The sequence below is a fragment of the Cibotium barometz genome, unplaced genomic scaffold, assembly GCF_041138505.1.
Source record: "Cibotium barometz isolate CiBa-2024 unplaced genomic scaffold, ASM4113850v1 ctg203, whole genome shotgun sequence".
Classification (NCBI taxonomy): Eukaryota; Viridiplantae; Streptophyta; class Polypodiopsida; order Cyatheales; family Cibotiaceae; genus Cibotium; species Cibotium barometz.
In genome coordinates this window covers 741,923-753,534 of record NW_028229432.1, presented here as the reverse complement: position 1 = coordinate 753,534, position 11,612 = coordinate 741,923, and positions in this window count along the sequence as shown.

The window sequence follows — 11,612 nt, the reverse complement described above, 5'->3', positions numbered from 1 at the left end:
TCATTCACATCCATACCTCCATATCTATATGCTTACATTCACATCTACATGCATACATCCATACATACACATCCATACACCATTTCCTCATTCCCATTCATATAACCCCATACGCCTTCTCATCTATTCTTTTTCATCACATCCATTATCACCCTATCACAACCCATATTCATCTTATCTCATCACATACACTTCTTATCTCATTCCATACACATCTTATCACTTCTTAACTCATCTTATCACATCCTAACTCATCTCATATACATCTTATCTCATCTTATCACATCTCATACACCTCTTATCACATCTCATACACCTCTTATCACATCCTAACTCCTCTTATCACATCCTAACTCATCTCATATACATCTTATCTCATCTTATCACATCTCATACACCTCTTATCACATCTCATACATCTCTTATCACATCCTAAGTCATCTTATTACATCCTAACTCATCCTTTATGCATACCTCTATGCAAGAATTTTCAATTATGATAAAAGTAACACTTTTACAATAAAATAATTATTTTTTTGTAATATTTCTATAATAAAATAATAATTTATTTATTTTTTTCATTTCTATGCACGAAATTCAATATGATGAAAATAACTTTTTATAATAAAATAATCATTTTTTTTCTTTACAGTTTTATAATAAAATAATAAAATATTCATCTTTTATGCATACCTTTATGCATGAAATTCAATTAGGTTAAAAGTAACACTTTTATAATAAAATTTTTATCTTTTATGCATACCTTTATGCATGAAATTCAATTATGTTAAAAGTAACACTTTTATAATAAAATATTTATATTTTATGCATACCTCTATGCATGAAATTCAATTATGTTAAAAGTAACACTTTTATAATAAAATATTTACCTTTTATGTATACCTCTTATGCATAAAATTCAATTATGCTAAAAGTAACACATTTATAATAAAATATTCATCTTTTATGCATACCTCTATGCATAAAATTCAATTATGTTTAAAGTAACACTTTTATAATAATATATTTATCTTTTATGCATAATATAAAAATTTAATTTTTCCATGATTACTATGAAATTCTTTCAATTAATCTAGGATGATAATTCCTAGAATATGGTAGGAAATCCTCTTTTCATGCTTTGAATGAATTTATTTTATGTGTAAATTTTTATAAAATTTTGCCATAGCTCCGCTACTATAACTAATAAATCTCAATTATTTTAAAAGATAGGTTATCTTTAAGGGAATGATTAGAATGATCCCCAATTGGATCATTAACCCTTAAAAAATTAAAGCATGGATAAAGAAAAACCATTAATTTGTGTGAGAGAGAAAAAACCATTAGAATTAAACATAAATGGAAATTTATGTAATTCTTTACTATCATTAATCAATTAACTTCAATAGCATTCAAAAACCATACCAATTAAGCTTCTCAAGCTTGAGAGGGGTTGAGAAGAGAGAAACATTGAGAAATTATAGAAAAATCAAAATTCACTAAACTTATCTTATAATTTGCTTGATTCTTTGTTCACGGTAGAGGCCCCCAACCAATCAATTGGTTTAGTATGTTGATGGAGCCACCAATGGGGATTGAAGAAAGAGAGAAGTATCAAAAACTAGTGAATTATTAAAGAATTCACAGTTCTTGGCTTAGGTAGAGTAGAGTAACAATGCATAAGACACTATATCTTTTTCAACAAGGGAAGGCTTCTATTTATAGGAAAAATTGAGCTCTTAACCAAACAAACGGATTCTAGAATTTTCCAAGTCAGTTTGGTTGAATTTGGACTAGATTTGGACCTAGTTTGGTTACTTTTTGATTCGATTTGGTTCCATTTTGATTTGGTTTGGTTCAAGAGATATAAGAGATAAAAATATCACATTATTTTTGAGTTTAAAACTCATTCAAGCATGTGAAATATGCACCTCCTTTAAAGAACTCCCCTTCCTTACATATGTGTCAAAATTCTATTGCTCATAGTTTTTTTACTAATAAACCTTGTACATTTTCAACTCTTCATCTTATGTGAAATATGCACCTTCTTTAAAGAACTCCCCTTCCTTACATATGTGTCAAAATTTTATTGCTCATAGTTTTTTACTAATAAACCTTGTACATTTTCAACTCTTCATCTTATGTGAAATATGCACCTTCTTTAAAGAATTCTCCTTCCTTACATATGTGTCAAAATTTTATTGCTCATAGTTTTTTACTAATAAACCTTGTACATTTTCAACTCTTCATCTTATGTGAGCATTTACTCATTTTTGGATACCCAAAATATCTCATATTTTTAATATTGCTCATAGTTTTTTACTAATAAACCTTGTACATTTTCAACTCTTCATCTTATGTGAGCATTTACTCATTTTTGGGTATCTTCTTTTTACAATTTGGATTTATCTCCTCCCTACACATGGATTGATGCTATTGGCCCATAGAAACCTTAATTGGACCATAATCCAAAAATTTCTGAAAATCTAGACCCTTAGACTAAGGTTCTTTATACCTATTTCCAATTAATTCCAATTGCACATTGGAAAATTCTTTTTGAATTTCTGTTTCAAGGGAACTTATTTTAATAAGATGAGTTATTTTTCTATCCAAAAATATTCATGGTCTGAATATTCTCTCTCTAGAATAATTTTCTCTCTCTAGGCTAAAACAGTTAGAAACAAGGTCTTTATATTTCTGAAGAGGGATTGATTACAAGGGAAGATACTAGACATCAAAAAGGGGTTGGGGGAGGAATCTTACATTCACGACCCTTCTGGCTTACTCCCTCAAGGCGGCTATCTCCCCTTCTCGTATCTTCGCCACCCGATGGTGCGCTGGCAACCACAATAAGCTCCACGTGGCCTTTATTCAAATTAGCCACATAGTATATATTTTTATTTTTATTTTCCAAAGCCTCACTAATGGCTATCATCACAGCCTTAATACCTTGCTTTCCCTTGATATACGGTGCCCATAACCTTTCCTAAACAAGAGCTACCCACAGCTTTAAATCCTCGACCTCATCATTATAAAGACGGCCATTCCAAACCTGAAAGATTCTCAAAACTCAAGCATAAAAGCAATTCATATTTTGCTGGCATCCCTTGTAAATTTTAATAATTACAGTCTGAATTGAGTTCTCTCCACATAAACCAGCATATCTACATTATTTCCACTAGAGGCTCATCAAAACCCATCATTAACATCCTCATGCTCTTCCACCTCTTATTTACACACATCCCAGACACCTTCTTGACGACTAAAAAACTCATACAAATAAAAACTCCAAGTCTCCAGCAGCAGCTGTTCCAAAAAAAATGTATTCACTAACTCACTCCAAAGCCATTCCGTCTGTACACTTGCCAGGGCATTCAGGGCAAAGTTTTATTGCACACCATGCATCCCATATGTACACGGACTCAAAACATATTTACAAAAAAATGCCTGATGTAAGATTCCTCCCCCACCCCCTTTTTGATGTCTAGTATCTTTCCCTGTAATCAATCCCTCTTCAGAAATATAAAGACCTTGTTTCTATCTGTTTTAGCCTAGAGAGAGAAAAATATTCTAGAGAGAGAATATTCAGATTTTGAATATTTTTGGATAGAAAAATATCTCTTCTAATTCAGATGAGTTCCCCTGAAACAGAAATTCAAAAAGAATTTTCCAATGTGCAATTGGAATTAATTGAAAATAGGTATAAAGAACCTTAGCCTAAGGGTCTAGATTTTCAGAAATCTTTAGACTATGGTCCAATTAAGGTTCCTATGGACCAATAGCATCAATCCATGTGTAGGGAGGAGATAAATCCAACTTGTAAAAAGAAAATACCCAAAAATGAGTAAATGCTCACATGAGGTGAAGAGTTGAAAATGTACAAGGTTTATTAGTAAAAAACTATGTGCAATATTAAAAATATGAGATATTTTGGGTATAATGATTTTATTATGACACATATGTAAGGAAGGGGAGTCCCTTAAATGCTCACATAAGATGAAGAGTTGAAAATGTACAAGGTTTATTAGTAAAAAACTATGAACAATATTAAAAATATGAGATATTTTGGGTATCCAAAAATGAGTAAATGCTCACATAAGATGAAGAGTTGAAAATGTACAAGGTTTATTAGTAAAAAACTATGAGCAATATTAAAATGATTCCATTATGACACATATGTAAGGAAGGGGAGTTCTTTAAAGGAGGTGCATATTTCACATAAGATGAAGAGTTGAAAATGTACAAGGTTTATTAGTAAAAAAACTATGAGCAATATTAAAATGATTCCATTATGACACATATGTAAGGAAGAGGAGTTCTTTAAAGGAGGTGCATATTTCACATGCTTGAATGAGTTTTAAACTCGTAAAAAATTGAGATATTTCATCTCTCCTCTCTCCTCATTCAAGTCTAGTTCCAAAAAGTTAGCTTAACTGACCTAAAAATGGTCAATTATTGACCAAACTGATTTAGAAAATTCTAGAATCAGTTTGTTTGGTTAGGAGCTCATTTTTTCCTATAAATAGAAGCCTCCCCCTTGTTGAAAAATAGATAGTGTTTATGCATCGTTACTCTACTCCACCTAAGCCAAGAACTGTGAATTCATTTAATAATTCACTAGTTTTTGGAGCTTCCCTCTTTCTTCAATCCCCATTAGTGACTCCATCAACATACTTAACCAATTGATTGGTTGGGGGCCTCTACCGTGAACAAAGAATCAAGCAATTTGTAAGGTAATTAGTGAATATTGATCTTTTCTATAATTTCTCAATGTTTCTCTCTTCTCAACCCCTCTCAAGCTTGAGAAGCTTAATTGGTATGGTTTTTTAAATGCTATTAAAGTTAATTGGTGAATAGTAGTGAAGAGTTACATAATTTAATAAATGCTATTGAAGTTAATTTTTATTTATGTTTAAATTCTAATGGTTATTATGTAATTTCTCTCTCTCACTCAAGAAATGGTCATACTCATGACCCATTCTCAATCCAAATGAAGCTTTTCATAAAGCTTTTCCTTAATCCAAGATTAAGCTATGCTTGAGGCCAAATTAATGGCTTTTTTTCTATGCTTTTAGTTTATGCATATTGATGATTCAATCCATTATAGATTAATGATCCAATTAGAGATCATTTTAATTATTTCCTTAATGATAAGCTTTATCCCTTAGAAAAAATTGAGATTTATCAGTCATAGCAGCGGAGCTATGGCAAAATTTTTATAAAAATTATGCATAAAATAATTTCATTCAAAGCATAAAAAGAGGACTTCCTACCATATTCTAGGAATTATCATCCTAGATTAATTGAAAGAAATTCATTATAATCATGGAGAAATTGAATTTTAATATCATGCATAAAGGATAATTTTTTTTATATCAAAAGTGTTACTTTTATCATATTGGATTTCATGCATAGAGGTATGCATAAAAGTTGAATATTTTATTATAAAAGTGTTACTTTTAGCAAAATTGAATTTCATGCATAGAGGTATGCATAAAAGATATGGGAAGTGATAAGATATGATAAGATGCATGTGAATGTGGATGTGGATGTGGATGTATGAATGTGGATGTATGGATGTATGGATGTGGATGTATGGATGTGAATGAGGATGTAGATATGGATGCATGGATGTAAATGTGGATGTGGATGTATGGATGTATGCATGTAGATGTGGATGCATGAATGTGGATGTATGGATGTGAATGAGCATATAGATGTGGATGTATGGATGTGAATGTGGATGTGGATGTGGATGTATGAATGTGGATGTATGAATGTGGATGTATGGATGTGAATGAGGATGTAGATGTGGATGCATGGATGTAAATGTGGATGTGGATGTATGGATGTATGCATGTAGATGTGGATGCATGAATGTGGATGTATGGACGTGAATGAGCATATAGATGTGGATGTATGGATGTGAATGTGCATGTAGATATGGATGTATATATGTGAATGGGAATGTGGATGTGGATGTATGTATGCATGTGGATGTGGATATGGATGTATATGTATGAATGTGGATATGGGATGTGGATGTATAAATGAGGATGTGAAAATGGAGATAAGCATGTAGATGTGGATGCATGAATGTGGATGTATGGATGTGAATGAGGATATAGATGTGGATGTATGGATGTGAATGTGCATGTAGATATGGATGTATATATGTGAATGGGAATGTGGATGTGGATGTATGTATGCATGTGGATGTGGATATGGATGTGTATGTATGAATGTGGATATGGGATGTGGATGTATAAATGAGGATGTGAAAATGGAGATAAGCATGTAGATGTGAATGTATGGATGTGAATGTGGATGTGGATGTGGATGTATGAATGTGGATGTATGGATGTGAATGAGGATGTGGATGTGGATGCATGGATGTAAATGTGGATGTGTATGTATGGATGTATGCATGTTGATGTGGATGCATGAATGTGGATGTATGGATGTGAATGAGGATATAGATGTGGATGTATGGATGTGAATGTGCATGTAGATATGGATGTATAGATGTGAATGGGAATGTGGATGTGGATGTATGTATGTATGTGGATGTGGATGTATGAATGAGGACGTGATAATGAATGTATGCATGTGGATGTGGATATGGATGTGTATGTATGAATGCGGATATGGATGTGGATATGGATGTGTATGTATGAATGTGGATATGGGATGTGGATGTATAAATGAGGATGTGAAAATGGAGATAAACATGTAGATGTGGATGTACGGATGTGAATGTGGATGTGGATGTGGATGTATGGATGTGGATATGGATGTGAATATATGATATGTGATGTGAAGGAATCTGAAGTGAAGAGATGGAAAATGATGTGATTGGATGAGTACACATATAAATGAAATGTGGAATAAGTAATGTGGATTGTATGAGGGATAATGTGGAAAAATGAGAGTTAATATAGAAATTGTATTTGTAAACTGTTTGTAAATGCTGTTTGTAAATGGCTGTTTTATGTCAAGAATGCTGGGAAAGCATTTTGACCGTCTTGTGATTAAGGTCGTGGAGACCTAACTGATAAAGTTGCAACTGCTGACGGAGAGTCAATGGAGGACGTCTCGCGTAGCAAGGTCGGCCGAGGTCTTGACCAGCCTCGGTTCGATTAAAATGGTGAGCTTCCGGTACGGTGGATGAGGGACCAAGGAAGCGGCCTATGAGTGAAGCGCTAGGTCACCTGCGAAGGATCCTAGAGGGTGCTGACCATACGGTGCTCGGGCTCTGGGTCGCCCAGGATACCCACGCGTGCGTCGAGGAAGATATTGGAACAAGAAGTAAGAGTTGTTTTCTGGAACCGGGCATGGATCTGGTTGACTGACCTTGCTGGTCCTCAACGGATGAGTCCATGGCTCTTTTATATGGATCTGTTGGTTGATCTTGCTGATCTTCAACGAGAGTCCATCTTGATAAGTGATTATATTGTTGAGTATTATGGGCTAGGAACTATTGAAACGGCCCCTGTGTGGACAGGTGGTGAGCGTTCTAGTTGCCAATGATGCCATAGATACTCTGATGAAGGAATGATGGGAAATTATGAATCAACTGGATAAATTGGGAGATTGTGATCAGTGGTACTATGGTTTCATTAAAGGATTGTTTTAAAGTTAGCTGATGCTAAGAAAAAGGCAATTTTCATATTGGGTGTGTAAGTGGTGTGGCTAGTTTTATGTTTGCATGAAATTCCGGCTAGGGGGCCTTGGAACTCTTTTCCTTGGTACCCGGGACAAAACCTAACCAAATTCCAAATTGGATCCCATCACTACAGTGGTTGGGCGGTTGGCTAACCCATGGGATCGGATGGGGTTAGGCTGGACTGATGGATCCGTAAATCGAGACTCAATTTCTGTTATTACGATAGATAAAGTAAATCCCGGATAGTAATTGTTCTATGGATAGGAATCAACGGCTGTGCCTCCTTGGTGGGGAAAAAAGCGTTGATCCCAATGATCCAAGTGCAAGTTTCTTCCTTGATCTGACCAAGTATCTTTATAGATGCAGTCGGATCTGTTTGATCAGTAAGGGTTTTGACTACGTTAGAGTAAAAAATTATCCTGGTGGAATCGCCCGTGCTTTTCGGATAAGGGAAGTTTTTCCGGGTCTGGTTTTGGAAAAAACCGATGGATTAGTCTTTTGTCCGGATATCCGTGGACGAGGCCCCGAGTGTGGGACCCTGCCTCGCGCAAGAAGTGCTACTTCCGCTGCTAGTACCCGAATCCGTTGCGCGGTGGGAACAAGGATCTCACACCTGACATACTTTGCCCAACCCCCAGCCTGCTGAATCATTCATGATCAGCAGTAAAAAGCATTTCAAGACCTAAATCCATATCCATAAACTTCCCTTCATGTGAGATCACATCCTCAGATACTGCATCCTGTACAATCACCATCAAACGTGCATAATACTTCTTCAGCTTGTATCCATTTACCCTGGAAGCATGTAAAGTCCCATCTAAGTCTGCCAGTTGATAGGTGCCATTTGCAAATCCTTGCATCACCAAGAAGGGTCCTTCCCACTTAATTTGAAACTTCTTATGAAAGGCATTATCCAGCCTGCTATTATAACGCAATACCAAATCATCCTTCATAATTCCCTTGCTTTTTATTTTCTTATTGAACTTCTCCAGCGTCCTTGCCTGCATATTTTCATAATGCTTCAAAGCATTATCCCTATTCAGCTATGCTTCTTGTAAATATAACAGCCGCTCTTTAAGGGCATCTTTAGGCTCTTCCAAAAGCTTTTCCAACATTTTAACAACTGGTATCTCCACCTCAATAGGCAATAAGGCTTCTTTCCCATAAACAAGATGAAATGGAGTGAAACCCGTACCAGTTTTAATTGCTGTCCTGTATGCCCACAAGGCAGCAAGCAACTCCAGATCCCATTTCTTGCCTTGTTGCTCTGTCACCTTAGATAAAATCTTGATCAATTCACCATTAAAACGCTCATTCAAGCCATTACACTGTGGATAGTAAGGTGTGGTAAAACTGCGACCGATCTTCATTTTTGTACACAAATAATCCATAAGCTCTGCTCTAAAACCTGGACCCTGATCACAAAGCAATTCCAATGGCACACCAAATTTACAACAAATATCCTGATATACAAACTTTGCTACCTCCTTAGCAGTAATTTGTTTCACTGCCTTTGCTTTCGCCCATCTAGAAAGGTAATCAACTGCAGTCAAGATGTAGCACTTCCCTCGGCTGGTAATAGGCAATGGTCCCACAGCATCAATTCCCCATTTTTCAAAAACATCATAAGCAAGAATTGTCTTCCTCATCTCAGGCTTTAATATCTGTCTACTGTGAGCTTGGCATTGTTTGCATGACCTGCACCAATGATTAATATCCTTATGTATACTCGGCCATACATAACCTTCCTGCAATACCTTATGCAAGGTAATCTTCGAGGCAAAATGTCCACCGCATGCTCCTTCATGGTTTTCCTTAAGAATTTTGTAGATTTCTTCCTTCCAAGGTACCCGTCGCATTATCAAGTCAATTCCCTTCAAATACAAAGCATCACCAACCATCACATACCTTGCAGTTTTCCTGATGAAACCATATTTTTTTGATCTGTCAATACCATTAGGAATCATCCCTGTTAACAAAAACTCCTCAACATCCTGTAAATTCTCCCTGCCACAATAAAATGATGCATCAGCTTTAAGAACAAAAACTTCACCAATCATTCCCTGGGCTGCTTCATGAGCCTCCTCATTATGGCCTCGATCCACATGCTTAAGACTCCAAGCTTCAAATTCTTTCAGCAAACCTTTAATCTTGAAACACATCTCTTTGAGTAACATATTCTTTGACTTCCAAATTCCCAATACCTGTTTTACCACAAGCAATGCATCTCCTCGAATGCGAATCCTGTGTACACCATGCTTCAAGCATATTTGCAATCCAACTTCTAAAGTCAGATACTCTGCTTCATTGTTGCTATGTGCATCCACTTTAACACCCTTTTTAAAAACAAGGCAACCCTGTGGATCATAAAGCACCAAACCTCCTGAGGCTGCATCATGGCTTTTTCTGTAAGAACCATCAAAATATAATAAGTGTGCATTCACCAATTCAGCCGCATCCTCAACTGGCTTCTTGATGGTCTCCTCTTTTATAAGAAGAGGACTCTCCTTATATGTCAGTAGATCAGCTAAGGTAGCCCTGGTACTCTCTTCCAGCAAGAATGAGAAAGTAAATTCCTGCAACTCAATCACCCACTTCATCATAGCCTTAGATAAATTTGTACCATTTATCAACTGAGGCAAAAAAGTGTAGCTTGTCAAAAACACAAAGGGGCGAGGCAACAAATAGTGGCAGAACCGCCTACATGCATATAGTACACTAACCATAACAAGTTCCACCTCTGATAACAACCTTTCTCTGGCAAGTTTTACTCTGCTAGCACACTAGACTGGTTGCATATAATGTGATTCTTTCCCCTTGTGTAATAGCATAGCTCCAATAGCATCTTCACCTACTAAAGGATTGACATAAAATACCTGTTTCCAGTTAGGTGCCTGCATTGTAGGAATAGCTCCCAACACCTCTTTCACTTTTTGGAAAACCACCTCACACTCCTCTGTCCAATGCAAAGGATCCTGCTTTGCTGCTTGCTGCAAAGGATATAACAACTGTGAAGATAGAGAGATAAATCGAGCCATATACTTCACCTTTTGCACAAAAGTAGCCAGTTGCCTTGTATTCTTTGGTGTAGGAAGAAGAAGAAGAAGAGACTTGACTTTATCAGGATCTGGATCAATACCATTCTCTGAAATAACATGGCCCAAGAGCTTCACCCTCGGTTGAGCTAAAAAACACTTTTTTGGATTTAATTGACCACCACACTCATCATAACGCTGAAAAACTGTAGCCAGCTTATCACAATGCTCTTGCCTAGAGCTGTATATACAAAAATCATCAATAAAATCCTTCACAAACTTGTTCAAAAAAGGAGATAATACCCAATTTGCCCTTCTCTGATAGTAGGCTGGTCCATTCATCAATCCAAAAGGAAGAACTTTGTAGTAGAAACACCCCCACGGTGTAATGAAAGTTGTCTTGCGCTGGTCTTCTTCTGCAATCTTTAACTGGAAATAACCTGAATACCCATCACAAACACTATACCTTTCATATCCAGCTACAGTATCCAAGATCTCATCCAAAAAAGGTAGGGGGTAAGAATCCTTCTTTGTAGCAGCATTCAAAGGCTTGAAATCCACACATATACGCCACCTGCCATCTTTCTTTGGACTCACCACTGTAGGACTTACCCACTCAGCTGTATCCACTGGTGTAATGAAACCTGCACTCAATAGCTTATCAACTTCCTCTCTCAGGGCCTGCATTTGTTCTCGTCCCATCCTGCGAAGCTTCTGCCTAACTGTTTTTACACCTTTCAATTCAATCCTCAAGTCTGGCCCTTTAAATCCTCGAATCTCTCTATAAGAAGTGATGAACAATTTTGGAAAATGAGACAGCATATTAACATATCTAACCTTTTCTCCACTCAAGAGATCCAGACTCAGCATTTCTTCAATCAGCTCCGCTTCTTCTTCACTTCTATTTTTGG